Source organism: Oncorhynchus keta, chromosome 17, assembly GCF_023373465.1.
Source record: "Oncorhynchus keta strain PuntledgeMale-10-30-2019 chromosome 17, Oket_V2, whole genome shotgun sequence".
Taxonomy (NCBI): domain Eukaryota; kingdom Metazoa; phylum Chordata; class Actinopteri; order Salmoniformes; family Salmonidae; genus Oncorhynchus; species Oncorhynchus keta.
Genome location: NC_068437.1, coordinates 2,248,579 through 2,272,139, shown reverse-complemented (window position 1 = coordinate 2,272,139; position 23,561 = coordinate 2,248,579).

Sequence of the window (23,561 nt, the reverse complement as noted above, 5' to 3'; positions counted from 1 at the left end):
GGCCATTGATGAACATGGGGTAAGACATTTTTACTCATTTGTAAATAAAGCCAGTTTGTTATTTAGAATGATTTATTTCTGTTATTAGAGGGAGAGAAACCAAAAGCCCACCGTCACCTCATGGGTCTCCCGGTCACAGCTGGCATGGGTCTAGAACCAGCCTCTGTAGCAACGCAGTTTGCACTGCGATACAGTGTCTTAGACTGCTGCGCCACTCGGAAGGCCCCATCCACAAAGTGCTTAATTCTGTTGAATATCTTTGCACAAAGTATCTATTGTTCTGCCCATAATGGTGCTGTATGACATGACCGGTCGGGAGTAGGCCACAGTACTACAGTAAGAGAAAAATAATCCTAACATTTCCACACCCTAATTGTAGTCTAACCAATACCCAAACGGAGATTCAGGGAATACAAAAATCTCAATGATTTGTCAAGACCAGTCCTCATGCTTGTCTCAGAGCAGCGTGAAACAATGCTGAAATTGTTGACCACAGGCTATTGCTTCAAATCCTATTGCTTATAATTTCAATATGCTTTTTAAATAAATAAGACCTACATCACTTTTAACAGTACATTACTCAACGCTAGTGAGACTCATGTCACCTACGGTAGGCCTACAGTATAACAAAAAACATTTTTTTCAATGTACTGACTCTCCGCCAATAAATCGATTTAGAGGATTGTGGATTCTAAATTAATATCTAAGTGGCATTTTCAGTTAGGGCAAATCTGATCGGTGAGAATATCTAAGGGTCTTTATATCATTCTAAATTAATTAATAATAATAGTAATAATCGCTTTGTTTCAAAAATTAAATTTTTTTGGAGATTATTTCATTTTCAAATAATCTAACGTGAGCGATTGTAATCTGAATAAAGGCCAAAATATTATTTATAAAGTTCAAAATAGTCATTTATGTTTTTAGAGGGAGAGAACCCATAATCCTACCATGCCTATTTTCTAGACAAGGACATCCCAGCCAGCCAAACCCTCCCATAACCCTGAGTATACTGGGCCAATTGTACACCACCCTGTGGGACTCCCAATCATGGCAAGTTGTGATACAGCCAACCTACCTAAGAAATACATTTGGCGATACAATTCCCCCCCTACCCTCCTTCTTGGCAAGAGTCTATTGTCCTACTAACAGCCCATAATGGCACTGTACAACGTGACCATTTGGGAGTAGGCTCCAGTACTACAGTAAGAGCAAAATAATCAATTTCCATAACCTAATAGTAGTCTAACCAATACCCAAACGGATATTCAGTGAAAATAAAAATCTTGTTGATTTATAAACACCAGTCCCCATGCTTGTCTCAGAGCAGCGCTATCTTGACCTCTGAATGCTGTCTCTTCCATTCATTTTGAAATAGTATTTTCCAGTAAGCAAAAATATGTTTACCTTAATTAGCCTACTTTGTTCCAATATTTCTGTCATTCAGTGACATTAATTCCCATTGTAATTAATTTTGGATCCATAACGAAATAAACGTCTGCCGATTGAAAGAGTATTTTTATCATTATTTATTAAGGAAAGCATAAAGATGCTGATGAAGAAATACAGTACTGTACAGTTTATGCCTTACCTGACATTTTGCGGTTGCATGAGGTCGCCCACACACTTTAAACATTTGGATAATAAAGCATTTAAAGCATTTTGAAGATAGAAGCTGCCTGCATTCGTTTATTAGGCTACTGTGCAGTCTGACAAGTAAACATAGCCTACAGTACATACTGTAGTAAACATGGTAAAGTGCCTAATTCCTTACATAAGGGAAATTAGGCCATGTCCAGACCTCATGTACTCATTAACTCTGTCTTTAATGCTTTTTCGGGTTGCATCAATCATAGACAGAAACTTCTGAGACCATATTAATGATGCACACCCAGAGGTTCACTGGTAAGACACATTTGCCTTGGGATCCATCCCAATTGGTATTCTGTGTCCACTCGTGGTATCTCTCTTCGGTTACACATCCTTCGAACAGCAGAACAGCATAACGGTCCGGGCGGCCCTGCTGTGCCTGGTGAGCAGTTGGTCAAGTTGACAGAAGAGGAATGGAACTGTAAGGGTGAACTGACGACCTGACAAACCCGCCACGAATGATGACTCTGCCTATCAGAGGTGGAGTTCCAGAGCTCACAGGTGTGCCTGGCATGGATTGTGACTCCATCTCGTTCCGTGCCCTCTTCAATGCGTCATTTGCCGCCTGACTGTCCGCCAATGCCGGCTGACTCTCTACCAATGACGAATGACTCTCTGCCAATACCGCCTGGCTCTGGACCAATGCATCAGCTGTCGCCCGTATCTCTGCCCTCAGATAATGTTTCCCTTTCTGTTGGTCTGCCTTCAATGACTCGATCTCGGTCTTCAAAGTTTGAATCTGATCCATATGCACCTTCATCAAATGAGCGGAATGGTACCGCCCTGAACCCCCATCGATTGCAGTGGCCTATGATAGAAACGGTAGATCAATAAAGAATTAAGTGACTCCAACACAAAAATGCTGCAACACATTTTGAGAAACTAACAGCTTTCTTGGCAACCATGTTTTTTTCAGGTGGAGTTTGGGGAGTGGTGAGGATTACTGGAAAGGTGTGACTTTCATCTTACAATAGGCCATAAGTATACAGCACATCGCCGATTATCCTCACTTTGATTATGCTGTAACAACATACTGTAGCACCATGACCAGGATCTCTATTCTTTTAAGTGAGCAGATTGAGGTTTTCTGGAGGAACGGAAAATCTAGTACAGCTAATAAAGTTATTTTTTTTCATTAAATTATCATATTTGCGTTTAACCACAAAATTTGTTGTATTATTTGTTTGGTCTTTTCTGAATCACCTTCTTCATCCTCATCATTCAGTTCATTGAAATTCAATTTTGAAGTCGCGCACAATTATCAGTGTGCATTTGATTTATGTCGCCCATTCATTGTCAGTTAGAGATGGAAACATCTCTGGTGGTAAAATATTGGATATCGTTAATTGAGATTTTAGAATATTCGCATGAAAATCGTTCGCAAATTGGATAGAAGCCTAGCTAGTGAAATTGCGTCAATTATATAATGTTTTAAATATACATCTCTATATTTGGCAAGATGTGTTGACTTGACAACTGCGTCTGAGTTTTGTTTTTAAGCTGATAAGGACCAGTCCCTTCTCTCCCACCACACCTGCACCTCCGCTCCATCAAATTGTCGATGGTCGCCCGGTCTACACTGTCTGGCGTCTGGTGGAGGCTCGTCGGGGCCGAGGCACCCAGCAGTGGACAGGGAGGGCTACGGTCCTAAGGAGCGGGCATGAGTGCCTGCCCGGGACATCCTGAATCCGGGACTTGTTCGGGACTTCAACCAACTACGTGGTGGACGCCCTGACTCCATAGCTGGAGCGCACCTAGAAGAGGGCGGGGGGTACTGTCATGGTTCCACCTGTCACCAGAGGGCGGCAGACACCATCTTAAAGACATTAACGACACTCAGGTGTGTCCTATGTACTTATTATGATTTCCCTGTTAAAACAGCTGTTTTCCGTTGTCCTTTGCTGAAGCTTGAATTGTGTGCCGTTTGCGTTTGTCTCCTGAGTGAGTTAATGTTTGAGACTTAATGTTTTTTTCCCCCAGTGTTTCTTTGATCCTTCCATAACTATTTCTCAGTGAGGTATTATGTTTATCCTCAACCACTGATTCCTCATCTGATCTCTTCTCTGCACCTGGGTCCAACCTCACCATGTGACACTAGGCACACTCCTCCTTGAACCTTTTCCCTTCATTTGTTGTGGACTTCAATGAACAACATGTCAGCTGTATGTGACCAGGAGAAAAGAACTTTCCAAGCCAAACCGCTACACACAGCCCACATCGTTATCCCCATATTAGCTAAAGTAACGTCTTAGTCAACATAGCTAATAGAACTAATACGTTAGTAAATCCGCTACAATCATGTAACGTTACAGTGTACAGTCAGTTAGCAGTTACACCGGGGGGCCCCGTTGGCAATTAATTGACTTGACTTGGAAGAGTTCCAGTGTTGTGTTGAATAGTCATAGCCAGCTGACTAACATAACATCCCTCTGTTTGAGCCAGGTGTTTGAGTAACTGAACTAGCCAGCTGCATTTTCTAGCTAAGTAAGTGAAACTGAAAGAGAAAAAAAGACTAAATGTCTCTCTCGCTCTCTCCCTTGCTTCTCCTTCATTTTTGAAGAAATTACAATTGTCTAGACTATTGTCTTTCTCTCTCTTTAAGTCAACTACTCACCACATTTTAGCTAGCTCTAACTTATGCTTTCAGTACTAGATTCATTGTCTGATCCTTTGATTGGGTAGACAACATGTCAGTTCATGCTGCTAGAGCTCTGATAGGCTGGAGGACGTCCTCCGGAAGTTGTCATAATTACTGTGTAAGTCTATGGAAGGGGCTGAAAACCAAGAGCCTCATAGGATTTATAATAATAATAATAATATATGCCATTTAGCAGACGCTTTTATCCAAAGCGACTTACAGTCATGTGTGCATACATTCTACGTATGGGTGGTCCCGGGTTTGTATTGAAGTCAATGTACCCAGACGAGGATGGAAGCTAGCTGTCCTCTGGCTACATCATGGTGCTGCCCTACAGAGTGCTGTTGAAGCTACCGTAGACCTTCATTGCAAAACAGTGTGTTTTAATCAATTATTTGGTGATGTGAATATATTTTGTATAGTTTAAGCTCTCTGGGATAGGTGGGACGCAAATGTCTCACCTGGCCAATTGCCAGGAAAAATGCAGAGCGCCAAATAATAAAAAATGCTATAAAATTCCAATTTTCATTAAATCACACATGTACAATACCAAATTAAAGCCACACTCGTTGTGAATCCAGCCAACATGTCCGATTTCAAAAAGGCTTTTCGGCAAAAGCATAAGAAGCTATTATCTGATGATAGCACAACAGTAAACAAAGAGACAATAGCATATTTCAACCCTGCAGGCACCACACAAACGCAGAAATAAAACGTAAATCATGCCTTAGCTTTTGTTGGCACTCCAATATGTCCCATAAACATTACAAATGGTCCTTTTGTACGATTAATTCAGTCAATATATATCCAAAATGTCAATTTATTTGGCTTGTTTGATCCAGACAAAAACAGCTTTCAATTTGCGCAAAGTCACTACGAAATATCTAAAAAAATACCTGTAAACTTTGCCAATACAACTTTAGGTATTTTTAAACGTTAATAATCAATCAAATTGAAGACGGGTCTATCTGTTTTCAATACAGGAGGATCACAAACTAACTCTACTTTTCAAGTCTTGCGCAACTCTAAAACAGTACACATAACATTACCCTGTTCCAAGATGGCCGTACTTCTTCATTGCACAAAGGAATAACCACAACCAAATTCCAAAGACTGGTGACATCCAGTGGAAGCGGTAGGAACTGAAAAAAAGTGCCTAAGAAATATCGTTGAACAGACAGTGACCTCAAAAAAAAGTCTGAATGGTTAGTCCTCTGGGTTTAGCCTGCTACATAAGTTATGTTATACTCACAGACATGATTCAAACAGTTTTAGAAACTTTGGATTGTTTCTATCCAAATCTACTAATAATATGCATATCTTATATTCTTGGCATGAGTAGCAGGAAGTTGAAATTGGGCACGCTATTTATCCAAAAGTGAAAATGCTGCCCCCTATCCCTTTAATCTTTAAAGGATAACATTTTCAATGGTTTGCCATTTTAATGAAACTCACTGAGGATGGTCCTCCCCTTCCTCTTCAGTGGAGCCTCCACTGACATATATTAATATGGGCTATTTTAAGCCCTTTCTTGGGTAGTTTATCAGAGATAGACATAATGTGGAAAAGAGAAAACAAAACAAGATTTAAAAAATATACATTCAGCAGTCCATTAATCAATTGGTGTATGTGGGTGCTGCGGAGTTGAATCTACAAACCCATGGCTTGGCTCTTTCATCTCTTCCAGGCTTCTGGGAGGGAGGGTGGACAATGAGCTTGTCATAGCGGAGGTCAGCAATGTCCCCACGTGCTCTTGCAGCTTAAACGGATAAGTTCTTTCCTCTTCTGGCGCACAGCTTCAGGATAGTCATCGTTGAGGAAGATATATGTTCCTCTCAAGTTCTTGGCTCTTTCCAGAACAGCTACCTTGTCCTTGAACCTCAGCAACTTAACCACTATCGGACTGGGCCTGTCACCTGGGCCGGCAGTGGGTTTTTCCACGCCATCTCAATCTTCCTGTGGTCCATCTTCAATTTCTCAGAGATAATTTCCCTCGCATTGTCCTCCTACTCCATCCAGGTCTCATGTGGAGATTCTGCAATTCCATCCACAACCATGTTGTTCCGCCTTTATTGTCCCTCGAGACTCTGATTCATCAGTAGTTGTTGTCATGGATTCAAACACAGAGTCCTCTTTCAGTGACTTGCAGATTGCTGCCATCTTGCCGTTCTCCTGTTTCAACACATCGAGCTGCAAACTTTTCTTCAGGTCCTGGATCTCTCGGGTCAGGTTGTCCATTCTTTTATTAGTTATATCCACCAGTATTTAGACAAAACTCTTGAAGCTATTTTCTTGTTGGTGTAACAACTGCTTGTATAACTCTTTTGTTTGTTAAAAAGATCCTTCACCTGTGATGGAGAGACACCACTGTCCTCAACAGTACTTTCCCCGGCTTTTGTCTTTGTAGCTAGCAGCGTAGGTTACGCTGTTACTCCTCGCAGCTCCAGACAGGTTAGGTCACAGAGAAGATTTAAAACAACAAACAGCAGGGATCTAGACAGCAACAAACCCAGGACAATCCACTGTCTCAGCCACAATTGCTTACTGCCTCACGGGCTGCATTTAAACCCTCAAGAAACTCTGCTAGCTTGCTAGGCAGCTAGCTATCTGCTAGACTAGCTGCTACGCCAAATAGCTCCTCAGACCAGGCCTTGGTCGGCAGGATCACTGGACAGAGAGTAGCAGTCCAAGGAACTTACGCCAACTGCATCGCAGGATCCAAACTAAAAAGTTAGCTAGCTACTAAAAAACTTTCCAACACACTTTCAAAACAACAAACCTTTCAAAACAACTAATCGAGCTCTCCCTCGTTTCGTGTTCAACAAGAAGTGACAGTGTTAGTAGCATTTTTTTTCTCTCTCAGAGCACACATCAAGTGGCTCGCTCATCACAGCAGCAGGCCCCTGCAAAAAAAGTGTACCACAAAAGGCTAAGAACAACAGTAGTTGCTTCCAAAGCTATATATTTCCCGCAATTGGATTTTGAAATGTCAGAAAACTTGTTTCTCTCTCCCAGAGCACATGTTAAGTCGTTCACTCATCACACCGCCCTAGCGAAACAGGCCCCAGTGAAACAGGCCCAGGGCAGACACTTTCATTACAGGAATCATGAAGTTAATGCATATTACTGTTTGGCAAAATCATGGTTTTAGTCGCAAACATTTTTGAAATTTTGAACCTTTGAGTGAGCTGACCATGTAATGAATGTTTAGCTCGCACTGGTGCGACCAATTAAAAACATTACTAGCACAACCAACTCAAAGAGTGACCATGGTAATTTGGCTGGCCAATTACCGTAATCCAAAATTCCTTGACCGTCACAGTCCTTGTCCAGTCCGCTTATTAGTCAGATTTTACTTGTAATTTAGTCTCGTCTTTGTATCTTCAAATGAAAAAAACAAATTCTGGGTCTATTTAGTCAGTTATCATCTCATAAATTGCAACCAAAAAATAGTTGTTTGACTAATATATTCAGCACCGTTTATGTTGACGAACTTAACACTGAATCCCAGTCAGACGTCAGTGATTCAAAGAGACCTGGTGTTGAGCTGGATGACCAATGGCAGCCCCCATAGCGGGTTGTTCACCCTTCAAAGGTGTGTGTGTGTGGGGGGTCCGCTGCTCTCATTAATACAGCAAACATGGAAAAGCTATGTCTTCCTGTCACTAAGGAGCCTCTCGGTCATGTCCACCACACACACACACACACACACACACACACACACACACACACACACACACACACACACACACACACACACACACACACACACACACACACACACACACACACACACACACACACACACACACACACACACACACACACACACACACACACACACACACACAGCTGGCAGCAGCCTGCTAATTACAGACAGAAGTTGTTAGGCCCCAGCCAGCCAAGAAGTTATTTACACTTTGTATTTATTTGTCCTTTTCACATATTCGTTCTGTGTATCAGACCTACTGGAAGTTGCTGCTGGCAAGTGCCAGGGAAAGCATTTGGGTCCACTTACAGAAAAATGATATGAGGCCAGACAGAGGGAGAGATGAAAGGAGTGGCTGGAGAAAAAAAACACAAAACAAAACGCTAAAATAAAGATCGCAAAAAAAGGGATAAAAGAGGAGGAGGTGGAGGAAGGGAGGGGAGGAAGGAGGGGAACAATTTGTTGTAAGGCTGGCTGGTAGTAAATAGCAACCAAATGGCGCAGAGAGAGAGAGAGAGTGAGAAAGAAAGAGAGAGAGAGGGAGGATGTGTGCTGCATATACACGTATGCGTGCGCATGTGTGTTTGTGCATTTGTGACTGTCTGTGTCGAATCTTTTTGGCCACTTGGCATCTACTGTACTCAGAACATCTAAACCCTACGACCTTTACTCTCTCTGACCTACACAGTAGCTATGCCCTCCCCCCACGCACACACCCCACCCCACCCCACCCCCCTACAGGGAGGCTAACAATGGAGGTTAAACAGTGGCTGAGAGAGGGCAAAACCACCAGGAACATTTTCTTATTTATGACCTATAAAATCCCATGTAATTTGGTGGTTAACTTTAATGGGTAACATTTGAAATCATTCTTTGTCCTCCCCTTTAATCATTTCCATATTAAACAAGGCAACTGTCAAAATAAGATGCTAGGTCACCACTTGCCACCGTCTGCACTTGTCGTTATATATATATATTTCTGTCTTTTTAAGATTGTCTTTTCGCTTTATTTTAACTCAAGCAAATAGGAAAATGTGGGGAATGTTGAGGCATTGGATACTATGGATGCTAGTTTCTCCTCTGTTATAGCAAGAGAAGTCGATCCCTTTGACCTTTCATACTGTAAAACAATTTGAAGTGGCCCAGCTCAAACATATTTAGTAAATAGTTCCACAGCCTTTTTGTGTTCACCCAACTTTTTTTGGAAAAGTGTTGCACAAAATTTCAATTTTGAGTTGGCCACAACATTGTTCCGACTCAATGGCTGTGTTTGGACAGTCAGCCCAATTCAAATCAGATAATTGGGCAAAAGATCAGAATTGGGCTGCCTGTTTAAACACCGCCACGTAGACAAATTTGGGAAAGGTTCAATAAACTTAAAATGATGTGTTATGGAATTTGTCCTGTTTTAAAGGCAAGGTACTTGATTCTTTTTATCGCCAGATGGCTGCTATATTTGTTTGTAAATCAATGTTGAACTAATAATCCACTTAGATTTCTCTCCAGTTCCAATCATAATCCAATTAAAAACCTCTTAAGATCCCGGAGGATCCTGTCCTAAACCGGGACGGTTGTTGCTAACGTGCGCTAATGTGACTAGAATGATGTTGTAAGTAACAGCAAACTTTCCGGGACATAAACATTTCTTATATGGTGTGAAGCAGTAGCTGAAGTGGCGGATCAGACAGTGAGGAGACAGACAGGATATTAATGGTTTTTATTTACAATATTAACAGGTGTAGGACTAATTGGCCAATAAACTTTGTACACAAAACAAGAAACAGGATGATGACTTGAATAAATCAAACATATTCTCAGTATAAACTATTCCGGCAAAAACAATTTGCCTATAACAAAACTCAGGTGTAACTCTACTCTAGCTAACCTGTTACCTGCCCAGCCTGCTCTCCCCCAGGCAAAAGCCAACTGAGCACCTAAGTACTCTTTCCAGGAACTCCCTTCTGCTAGGAATGTTCCATCACGATAGCCCCAAAACACATTTCTACCATAAATGCATAATTTCCCATGGACATAACATCATAAACAACGGTTTTACATAAACACACAGACTTAAATAACTTGTGCCATAACTTCTACTTTAATTCACACAATACACATTCATGAAGTAATTCACCCCACGATAATTCATCACTTTGGTTATTCCCGTCAACCAATAAATGTTCCTCGATGACTCGTAGACTAATTTGCCTAATGCGAAATGCACACTGCCATTTAAACAAGGATCAGCGCGGCGCTTCAGACAAACACAGAGGTAGGTTACATGATGTGATTACACTCTATCAACACTTTGATCATTATTCTAATAACATATTTCACATTTCAAGACCATGAACGTTTAAACGGGCAGCTTTATACACGGTAGGAACATTGTTAACAAGTTACATTGTTTTAGTAACTGGCGTGCACAACAATAACTCGACTTTGGCGCCTTATGTCAAAGTATTGTTGGCAAACGGAATGCACTACTCAATCCAACATTCTCTTTGGTTTCAGGATTCTTGACTTTACCTTGAAGAGATACAATAAAGAGGCTTTCTTCAACCAATTAACTTGTTTCAGTGTCATGCGCTCCATGACATATGGGCAGAAAGCTTAAAGTCTTGTTAATATAACTGCATACACTTGTTATTGGTCCGTCTGAGATATGGCTTTTTCTTTGCAACTCTGCCTAGAAGGCCAGCATCCCAGAACCGCCTCTTTACTGTTGACGTTGAGACTGGTGTTTTGTGGCACAAGACTTGATGCTGTAATCGCTGCCAAAGGTGCTTCAACACAGTACTAAGTAAAGGATCTGAATACTTATGTAAATGAGAAATTTCAGTTGTTTATTTTTAATAAATTAGCATACATTTCTAAAACCATTTTTTTTTGCTTTGTCATTATGGGGTATGGTGTGTAGATTCATGAGGGAAAATAAACTATTTAATCTATTCTAGAATAAAGCTCTACCATAACAAAATGTGGAGAAAGTCACGGGGTCTGAATACTTTCCGAAGGCACTGTATGTAGCTTTTTTCAAGGACCCAAAGTTCCTTTACAATTGTAGAAAAATTCAAATGAAATATTGGAGTCAAAAGAAAACATTAGACGAAATATAAACAAAGACAAGGCTGGGCTCAAAGCTGGGAATGAGTGTGATGTGTACGGTTGGATTCAAACACAGCTTCAGGTAAGGATTAGACTGCTGTGCCACTCAGAAGCACATCATGTACTTGATTTGAAGGGGAACCCAGGATTTGAACCAGGGACCTGCTGATTGGCAGTCAAATGCTCTACAGCTGAGCTATACCCCCTACAGCATTGTAAAGAGATGAGTGTCTTTGTAGTGTATGCCTTTGGCTACATGTCCTTTGTGTGGTGGACCATTCTTGATACACATGGAGCAGTAACTCAGTTCTTGACACAAACTGGTGCGACTGGCACCTACTGCCATACACTGTTCAAAGGCACTCAAATCTTTTGTCTTGCCCATTCACCCTCTGAATGGCTATTGTACACAATCCATGTCTCAACTGTCTCAAGGCTTAAAAATCTTTAACCTGTCTCCTCCACTTCATCAGTGGTGGAAAAAGTATCCAATTTTCATACTTGAATAAAAGTAAAGATACCTTAAACCTCTTAAGTATCGGACCCTTTTTTTCAATACCCAAATCTAACTGCCTGTAGCTCAGGACCTGTAGCATGGATATGCATATTCTTGATACCATTTGAAAGGAAACACTTTGAAGTTTGTGTAAATGAATGTTGGTGAATAAAACACATTAGATCTGGTAAAAAATAATACAAAGAAAAAAACAACCGTTCATTTGTATTTTTTTTGTTCCATCGTCTTTGAAAAGCAAGAGAAAGGCCATCATGTATTATTCCAGCCCAGCTGCAATTTAGATTTTGGCCACTAAATGGTAGCAGCGTATGTGCAAAGTTGTAGACTGATCCAATGGACCATTGCATTTCTGTTCAAAATGTTGTATAAAGACTGCCCAAATGTGCCTAATTTGTTTATTAATAATTTATCATGTTCAAAACTGTGCACTCTCCTCAAACAATAGCATAGTATTATTTCGCTGTAATATCTACTGTAAATTGGACAGTGCAGTTAAATTAACAAGAATTTAAGCTTTCTGACAATATCATATTTGTCTATGTCCTGGGAAATGTTCTTGTTACTTACAACCTCATGCTAATCGCATTAGCCTACGTTAGCTCAACCTTCCAAGAGGGGACCCACCCATCCTGAAGAAGCGAAGAATGATCAACAACCAATTTGACAGAGCTTGAATATTTCTTTGTAAAGAATAATGGGAAAATGTTGCACAATCCAGGTATTGGAAGCTCTTGGAGACTTACCAAGAAAGACTCACAGCTGTAGTCGCTGCCAAAAGTGCTTCTACAAAGTTTTGACGCGGGTGTGGGAATGCTAATTTAAAGATATTTCTTTATTTAACTTTCAATAAATTAGCAAACATTTTTTTTTAAAATGTCATTATGGGGTATTGTGTGTAGATGTGAGGGAAAAACAAGTATACAAAACAAAATGTGAAATAATGAAAGTGGTATGAATACTTTTCATAGTTTGCACTGTTGGCGCTATAAACGTCTTAGGTATCACTGCTCTGTTAGAGCTAGAAATGTAAGTATTTCGCTGCACCTGCGATAACATCTGCAAAATATGTGTATGTGACCAATAGAATTTGATTTGGTTGGGCTCGGTTTCAAAGAATCACTTTTACGTAGAATAAATGCCATTCCAAGAGTCGCAGATGAGAGCACTAATCGTTCTGTTTTATTTTGTTATTCCCCTGCTCTTATCACACACATATTTTATAGTAAGAATTTAATGGAATATATGAACTACGATTTTAATTGGCATGGTGCAGCCATATAGCCTAGGCTACGAAGCACAGACTAGTAACATAATTCAACAAAAAATATGCTGTTCTGTTCTTTCTAATTATATTCTCTTGGTAACAATATTTCTTAAGACCTGAAATAATATATTTATTTGTGATGGAATACATTAACTGGGTTTATTACACTGTTAAAACAGATGGAGGAAGGATTGGAACATGGCTCCCATATTATTTTCAATCCATGATGTATCAGACCACAGTCTGGCCCTGTATCACATAGGTTTCACCAATCTAGCCATTTTTTCCGGGAAGGGTGGAAGCAATGATGCATTCTTAAACCATTTAAACAGGGCCCATGACCCAAGTGTGGCAGGATCAGTATCCTGTGGTGACATTATGGTCAAAGAGTCTCCTCTGACCTGAACTTGACCTGAAGACATGAGGAACAATGCATGAACATTCCTGGGTGTGTTTGTAGTCATTGTTCTGAGCCAAGAGAAGCTGCCATTCCCTAATAGATGCCCACCGCCCACCCTGTCTCGTCTGATGGTGCTGGCATCTGTGTGTGTTAGTGTGGTTTGTTTATGTACTGACTGTGTGTTTGCTAATGTTGCGCATAGATGCCCATTAATTAATACAATTGTAAATCAAATGGCTACGCCAACCACACAACATCTCAATAGACAGTCTCATTCTATTCAGAAGTTCCCTGTTTCTCCTGACTTTTTCATACAGTAAGTATTGGCTATGAGTCATCAAACTGAAATTTTCCCAGTTGCATTCAATACTTTCACTGTTTTCTATGCAGTCTGTAAGAAACTACGTCCACCATTCAACGGTCAACGCAGAGCTTCCTAGCAGGGAAATTTGTCACATGAAGTCTTACATAATTTCCTTGTTGTAAACTGGTTGTCTGGTTGTCACATGCTTTGTAAACAACAAGTGGAAGGCTTAGTTAGGGGCCCTTCCCAACAATTCAGAGAGAAAGAAAACAATAATAGAAAAGCAATAACTGTTAAGGTTTTCTTGCGGTGAAGGAGAGGCGGACCAAAATGCAGCGTGGTAATTTTGATACATGTTTAATAAAACGAATAAACACAAACAATAGAAAACAACAAACGTAACGTGAAACCCTAAACAGCCTATCTGGTGCAAACTAACACAGAGATAGGAACAATCACCCACGAAACACTCAAAGAATATGGCTGCCTAAATATGGTTCCCAATCAGAGACAACGATAAACACCTGCCTCTGATTGAGAACCACTCCAGACAGCCATAGACTATACTAGATAACCCCACTAAGCCACAATCCCAATACCTACAAAAACCCCAAGACAAAACACACCACATAATAAACCCATGTCACACCCTGGCCTAACCAAAATAATAAAGAAAACACAAAATACTAATACCAGGGCGTGACAATAACACATAATAATGAAAGTGATAATAAATACAGATAATATAATCAGATTACTATTGTTACAATCAGGTTAAGATGTCATGGGATAAATGCCATATTTTGCTTATTATCTGGTCAGATTACAACCAGATACCATTTCTGGTTGCTAATTAAGTGATAATGCCGGGGTTTATAGGATATATTGGCATAGGTGCTGTGAGGCCCAAGATAAAGTTGAGTGCCGGCAAACTGTGAAATCGAGTGCTGGAAAACTGTGCCAAATGTGTCATATAAACTATGGTTTCTAGGAGATTTTATACTTTTTACACTTTTATACAACAGTTACCAAATATTTAAAACAAGATTTGGCACATTTTCACTTCAATAGATGAACCAATACAATGTAATACGTCCACAGATTAAATAGTCACTGATTGCAAGTCCAACGGTCGCTATGGCAACACCACTGTGCCAGGCTGACTGGTTGATTAGCTGGCTAACTGCTAGCGAGCTAACGTATCTGCTTGCTTGCTAATTCGGCCTGCTAACTGCTAGCTTGTTCAGCCCCGGTCCGATAACTGCTAGCTTGTTTAGCCCCGGCCTACTAACTGTTAGCTTGTTAGCACAGGCCTGCTAACTGTCTGAATCGCCGCGTCCCCAGCCAGCCCAACCACTCACTGGACCCATATTTACTTTCAATCTCTTTTCGATTTTTAATTCGATTATACCTTCCGGTAACCTGCCTCACCCAATGTGATACAGAATCGCTATTATTTTTAATTTAAATTTTTTAGCTACAAGCTATTTAGTCATTGTTAGCCATTGCTAGCAGCTTTTACCTTCTGCACAGCCAGCCAGTTTTTTTAACCTGGATAATACTCGCCAGTCTAGTTTCCCTGCCCCATCCACCGCTGCCCCCTGGACACTGATCACTTGGCTACATAGCTGATGCATGCTGGACTGTCGATTAATCACGGTACTCCATTCTGCTAGTTTATGTTTTATCTGTCGGCCCCAGCCGCACTCAGGCTCTGTGTGTAGTTAATCCGACCCTCCCTGCCAAGTCAACGCCATTTTACCTGCTGTTGTTGTGCTAGTTGATTAGCTGTTGTTGTCTCACCTACTGTTTTAGCTAGCTCTCCCAATTCAACACCTGTGATTACTGTATGCCTCGCTGTATGTCTCTCTCAAATGTCAATATGCCTTGTATACTGTTGTTCAGGTTAGTTATCATTGTTTTAGTTTACAATGGAGCCCCTAGTTCCACTCTTCATACCCCTGATACCTCCTTTGTCCCACCTCCCACACATGCGGTGACCTCACCCATTACAACCAGCATGTCCAGAGATACAACCTCTCTCATCATCACCCAGAGCCTGGGCTTACCTCCGCTGTACCCGCACCCCACCATACCCCTGTCTGCGCATTATGCCCTGAATATATTCTACCATGCCCAGAAATCTGCTCCTTTTATTCTCTGTCCCCAACGCTCAAGGCGAACAGTTTTGATAGCCTTTAGCCGCACCCTCATACTACTCCTCCTCTGTTCCGCGGGTGATGTGGAGGTAAACCCAGGCCCTGCATGTCCCCAGGCACCCTCATTTGTTGACTTCTGTGATCGAAAAAGCCTTGGTTTCATGCATGTCAACATCAGAAGCCTCCTCCCTAAGTTTGTTTTACTCACTGCTTAAGCACACTCTGCTAACCCTGATGTCCTTGCCGTGTCTGAATCCTGGCACAGGAAGGCCACCAAAAATTCTGAGATTTCCATACCCAACTATAACATTTTCCGTCAAGATAGAACTGACAAAGGGGGAGGAGCTGCAGTCTACTGCAGAGACAGCCTGCAATGTAATGTCATACTTTCCAGGTCCATACCCAAACAGTTCGAACTACTAATTTTAAAAATGACTCTCTCCAGAAATAAGTCTCTCACTGTTACCGCCTGCTAGCGACCCCCCTCAGCTCCCAGCTGTGCCCTGGACACCATTTGTGAATTAATTGCGCCCCCATCTAGCTTCAGAGTTTGTTCTGTTAGGTGACCTAAACTGGGATATGCTGTTACAGACCTATATCCATCCTGCCCTGCCTATCTAAGGTCTTCGAAAGCCAAGTCAACAAACAGGTCACTGACCATCTCGAATCCCACCGTACCTTCTCCGCTGTGCAATCTGGTTTTCGAGCCGGTCACGGGTGCACCTCAGCCACGCTCAAGGTACTAAACGATATCATAACCGCCATCGAGAAAAGACAGTACTGTGCAGCCATCTTCATCGACCTTGCCAAGGCTTTCGACTCTGTCAATCACCATATTCTTATCGGCAGACTCAGTAGCCTCGGTTTTTCTGATGACTGCCGTGCCTGGTTCACCAAATACTTTGCAGACAGAGTTCAGTTTGTCAAATCGGAGGGCATGCTGTCCGGTCCTCTGGCAGTCTCTATGGGGGTGCCACAGGGTTCAATTCTCAGGCCGACTCTTTTCTCTGTATATATCAATGATGTTGCTCTTGCTGCGGGTGATTCCCTGATCCACCTCTACGCAGACGACACCATTCTATATACTTCCGGCCCGTCCTTGGACACTGTGCTATCTAACCTCCAAACGAGCTTCAATGCCATACAACACTCCTTCCGTGGCCTCCAACTGCTCTTAAACGCTAGTAAAACCAAATGCATGCTTTTCAACCGTTCGCTGCCTGCACCCGCACGCCTGACTAGTATCACCACCCTGGATGGTTCCGACCTTGAATATATATGTGGACATCTATAAGTACCTAGGTGTCTGGCTAGACTGTAAACTCTCCTTCCAGACTCATATCAAACATCTCCAATCGAAAATCAAATCAAGAGTGGCTTTCTATTCCGCAACAAAGCCTCCTTCACTCACGCCGCCAAACTTACCCTAGTAAAACTGACTATCCTACCGATCCTCGACTTCGGCGATGTCATCTACAAAATAGCTTCCAACACTCTACTCAGCAAACTGGATGCAGTTTATCACAATGCCATCCGTTTTGTTACTAAAGCACCTTATACCACCCACCACTGCGACCTGTATGCTCTAGTCGGCTGGCCCTCACTACATATTCGTCGCCAGACCCACTGGCTCCAGGTCATCTACAAGTCCATGCTAGGTAAAGCTCCGCCTTATCCCAGTTCACTAGTCACGATGGCAACACCCACCCACAGCACGCGCTCCAGCAGGTGTATCTCACTGATCATTCCTAAAGCCAACACCTCATTTGGCCGCCTTTCGTTCCAGTTCTCTGCTGCGTGTGACTGGAACAATTGCTAAAAAATCGCTGAAGTTGGAGACTTTTATCTCCCTCACCAACTTCAAACATCTGCTATCTGAGCAGCTAACTGATCGCTGCAGCTGTACATAGTCTATCGGTAAATAGCCCACCCATTTTTACCTACCTCATCCCCATACTGTTTTTATTTATTTACTTTTCTGCTCTTTTGCACACCAATATCTCTACCTGTACATGACCATCTGATCATTTATCACTCCAGTGTTAATCTGCAAAATTGTAATTATTCACCTACCTCCTCATGCCTTTTGCACACAATGTATATAGACTCTCTTTTTTTCCTACTGTGTTATTGACTTGTTTATTGTTTACTCCATGTGTAACTCTGTGTTGTTGTCTGTTCACACTGCTATGCTTTATCTTGGCCAGGTCGCAGTTGCAAATGAGAACCTGTTCTCAAGTAGCCTACCTGGTTAAACACAGGCAAATAGTTTGAGTCTCTGATATGTATTATAGTCCAAGGGGCACGCAAGAGAATGGCCGTGGACAGGCAAAAAAAATCATAACAAGTCCAGAAGGAACAGAGTGGCAGGCAGGCTCAAGGTCAGGGCAGGCAGTATGGTCAGGCAGGCAAGTTCAGAGTCAAGGCAGGCAAGGGTCAAAACCGGGAGAAAGAGCAAAAAACAGAGAAAAGGAAAAAGCAGGAGTACGGACTAACCAGCTGGTTGACTTGAAAAAACAAGACGATCTGGCACAGACAGACAGAAAACACAGGTATAAATACCCAGGGGATAATGGGGAAGATGGGTGACACCTGGAGAGAGTGGAGACAAGCACAAAGACAGGTGAAACAGATCAGGGTGTGACACACCTGTCAACAATCTGCACAAAATACTCTGTCATGTCAAAGAAACATTTCAACAATAAATAAAAAACAAATATATCTTGATTAGATAAGTATTTAACCCCATGAGTCAATACACGTTAGAGAGTCACCTTTGGCAGCGATTACAGCTATGAGTCTTTCTGGATAAATTTCCAAGAGCTTTGAACACCTGGATTGTACAACATTTGCCCATTATTCTTTTCAAAAACTTTCAAGCTCTGTCAAATTGGTTGTTGATTATTGCTAAACAAACATTCTCAGGTCTTGCCATATATTTTCAATTAGAAAAACAGTGCCTTCGGAAAGTATTCAGACTCCTTGACTTTTTCCACATTTTGTTATGTCTTACTTACATAAGAATTCAGACCCTTTGCTATGAGACTCAAAATTGAGCCTAGGTGCATCCTATTTCCATTGATCATCCAACTTGATTGGAGTTCACCTGTGGTAAATTAAATTGATTGCACATGATTGGAAAGGCCCACACCTACAGTTGATGTCGGACATTTAAATAGACGTTAGCCAAATATATTTAAACTCAGTATTTCGCAATTCCTGACATTCCCTGTCTTAGGTCAGTTAGGGTCACCACTTTATTTTAAGAATGGGAAATGTCAGATTAATAGTAGAGAGTGATTTATTTCAGCTTACATTTCTTTCATCACACTCCCAATTGGTCAGAAGTTTACATACAATCAATTAGTACTTCATAGCATTGCCTTTAAATAGTTTAACTTGGGTCAAACATTTCGGGTAGCCTTCCACAAGCTTCCCACAACAATTTGGGTGAATTTTGGCCCATTCCTCCTGACAGAGCTGGTGTAACTGAGTCAGGTTGTAGGCCTCCTTGCTGGCACACACTTTTTCAGTTCTGCCCACACATTTTCTACGGGATTGAGGTCAGGGCTTGGTGATGGCAACAGCAATACCTTGACTTTGTTGTCCTTAATCCATTTCGCCACAACTTTGGAAGTATACATTGTCATTGTGGTCATTGTCCATTGTCCATTTGGAAGACCCATTTTCAACCAAGCTTTAACTTCCTGACTGATGTCTTGAGATGTTGCATCCATATATCCACAACATTTTGCTGCCTCATGATGCCATCTATTTTGTGAAGTGCACCAGTCCCACCTGCAGCAAAGCACCCCCACAACATGATGCTGCCACCCCCGTGCTTCACGGTTGGGATGGTGTGCTTCAGCTTGCAAGCCTCCCCCTTTTCCCTCCAAACATAAGGATGGTCATTATTGCCAAACAGTTCTATTTTTGTTTCATCAGACCAGAGGACATAAGTACGATCATTGTCCCCATGTGCAGTTGCAAACCGTAGTCTGTTTTTTTATGGCGGTTTTGGAGCAGTGGCTTCCCCCTTGCCTTTCAGGTTATGTCGATATACGACTTGTTTTACTGTGGATATAGATACTGTACTGTTGTACCTGTTTCCTCCAGCATCTTTACAAGGTCCTTTGCTGTTGTTCTGGGATTGATTTGCACTTTTCGCACCAAAGTACGTTCATTTCTAGGAGACAGAACGCGTCTCCTTTCTGAGCGATGTGACGGCTGCGCAGTCCCATGGTGTTTATACTTGCGTACTATTGTCTGTACAAATGAACATGGTACCTTCAGTCATTTGGAAATTGCTCCCAAAGATGAACCAGACTTGTGGAGGTCTACAATTTTATTTCTGAGGTCTTGGCTGATTTCTTTAGATTTTCCAATGATGTCAAACAAAGAGCCACTGAGTGTGACGGTAGGCCTTGAAATATATCCACAGGTACACCTCCAATTGACTCAAATTATGTCATTAGACAATCATAAGCTTGTAAAACCATGACATCATTTTGTGGAATTCTGACCTACTGGAATTGTGATACAAAACTATTGTTTGTTTACAAGACATTTGTGGAGTGGTTGAAAAATGAGTTTTAATGACTCCAAGCTAAGTGTATTCAAACTTCCGACTTCAACTGTATCTATATAATGTCCCACAGTTGACAGTGCAAGCCACGAGGTCGAAGGAATTTTCCATAGAGCATAGATCTGGGGAAGGGTACCAAAACATTTCTGCAACAATGAAGGTCCCCAAGAACACACTGGCCTCCAATCATTGTGGAGTAACTACAATGTCCATAATGAGTTAGCATTTTTTTTTTACAATTTTCATAAAACACTATTCCACTTTGATATTATTGGGCGTAGGCCATTGACAAAAAAAATACGTAATTTAATCCATTTAAATTCAGGCTTTAACACCACTAAGTGTCAAACATTTCAAGAAGTGTGAATACCTTCTGAAAACACTGTACTTCCATTTATTTTGTTTGTTATCAATACATTTGGGTTTATGTTTAGCTTTAAATATAGCTATTTAGCATTTTGTTCTCAACTTCAGAAGTTGTGCTTGTTATTAATAGCACAAAAGTAACTCACTACAGGATTGCAACATATAAGAAGACTTTTACTCTATTAAAGGTGTTTAAAGCGGCAGTCCCGGCCTCAGTTTTGATAAAAAGCAGAGGAATGGGGCTGGAGAAATGTAATCAATGTCAAATCCATAGACTATGCTATGGATGTAAGGACTAACCGTCCATGATATTAGAGGTAGAGTTTCAACCATGTTTCTATTCTATACCGTGTTTGTTTACATTTGCCATGTTTAAAAACATTGGAGGAAATGTGAAGTTTTCTTGAAACTGCAAATTAGATTTTCTCTTACATGTGGAATTCCAAGTTCAATGTAAAATGTAATTTGCAGTTCCATGTATGACATGTTTTCACTTGTGAAAATCTCACTTTCACATGAGGAATTGTAAATTCAAATGTGAAAAACAATTAAATGTGAAATGTTATCATGCATGGAACTGCAAATTAGAGTTTTCTTACATGTGAACCTGAAAATGATTACTATTGAATATTTTACTTGTAATTCCACATGTGAAAGTGAGATTAATATCCGATTCTCACGTGAACGTTTTTAAAATGTGAAACAGCAAAAATTTCACATGAAACTGCAATTCAAAATTGGGCGTCTATCCATGTCCTGAGGACGTTGGGAAATGCCTTCAAATCCGGCTTCTAGGGACAACAGTGAGCGCTATTACTATCAAGTACACTTGGGTCTTCTTAGGATATTGTGGACAGAGGTGACAGATGGGTGAAATCGATGATTCTGGATCAAACGGTGGCATGTTCAATCCCAGCTGTGGTCACTGGTTATTTTGTTTTGGTTTAACCCTATCCCAAACATTAACCATTACCTTAACCATTCGGAATGAGTGCCTGAATTTAACCCTTAAATTAGAAATTTGACATTTTGAGAAATGGAACCATACAAAGCAGCAGGAGCATCAAAAACAATTTGAAATTTGATGTTTGGGGCAACTTTGAAATGTAACGTTTGGAGCAACTTTGAAATTTGACGTTTAGAAAACGTGGATGAACGTCTAATTCTGCAGTGAGACTGTGAGACCTTGTTGGAAATGTAAGTTCAACTATTCCTTTATGGAAAAATGCTGTGTGGTCACGTGATTTATGTGAAGCAACATGTGATAACATGAAACAAGACACTGGACAGAGGAACTCTATATAGAAGGCCAGCATCCCGAAGTCACCTCTTCACTGTTGACATTGAGGTGGGTGTTTTGCGGGTACTATTTAATGAAGCTGCCAGTTGATGTTTTGTGAGACGTCTGTTTCTCAATTGTATGCTGTAGCGTTAAGATTTCCCTTGACTGGAACTAAGGGGCCAAGCCCGAACTATGAAGAACAGCCCCAGATTCTTCCTCCACCAAACTTTACAGATGGCACTATGCATTCGGGCAGGTAGCATTCTCCTGGCATCTCCTGGCATCCGCCAAACCCATATTTGTTCGTCGGGCTGCCGGATGGTGAAGAGTGATTCATCACTTCCAGAGAATGCGTTTCCATTCATACAGAGTCCAATAGGGGAGAGCTTTACACCACACAGGCGATGCTTGGCACTGAGCATGGTGATCTTAGGCTTGTGTGCGGCTGCTCGGCCATGGAAACCCATTTCATGAATCTCCTGACTAACAGTTATTATGCTGACATTGCTTCCAGAGGCAGTTTGGAACTCAGTAGTGAGTGTTGCAACCGAGGACAGACTATTTTTATGCGCTACGTGCTCCAGCACTCAGTGGTCCCATTCTGTGAACTTGTGTGGTCTGCCACTTCACGGCTGAGCCGTTGTTGCTCCTAGACGTTTCCACTTCAAAATAACAGCACTAACAGTTGACCGGGTTCAGCTCTAGCAGGGCAAAAATTTGACAAACTGAATTGAGCCACATTGAAAGTCTCCGAGCTCTTCAGTAAGGCCATTTATTGCCAATGTTTAGCTATTGAGATTGCATGGCGGTGTGCTCGGTTTTATACACCTGTTAGCAATGGGTTTGGCTGAAATAGCCAAATCCACTCATTTGAAGGGTTGTCCACATACTTTTGTATATATAGTGTACATCTCTGCACTTAACTAGTATAGCAGAGCAGATGGCACTCTTTTGTTATCCGTTTTCACGTGAGGGAACTGCACATTTGAGGTGACCGTGAACCTTTCGAAATACATCATACATTCACATTTAACATTTTATTAGATGCTCTTGTCCAGAGGGACTTACAGGAGCAATTAGGGTTGAGTGCACTTCTCTAGGGCACATCAACAGATTTTGTTCACCTAGTTGGCTCAGGGATTCGAACCAGCACCCTTTTGGTTACTGGCCCAATGCTCTTAACCACTAGGCGACCTGCCGCCCCATGTACATTTTTGGCACTTTTTGCATTTCATTGAAAGTTTATATATCTTTTATATAGTACTTTTTATATTATTTAACAGGGACATACACAATAATCAATAGCTCAGACAAGTGTAAGAGTGTCAGATTTAGCTAGACAGTCAAGTATGCATGAGTACCTGTCAAGCGTTCATTCAACAGCTGTTGTGGGTTTTGCATCAGACCATGAGAGGGATTCCAACAAGCCAGTGTGCCACAGTTCAAGAGGTAGATATCTTATCAGAAACATTCTGTAGGCACAAACTGCAGTCTCAAATGAGATTGTGCACATTTGTATTGAGTTCACAGGGGACAGCAGGACACACACACACACACACACGGATGTGCCCGCACACAC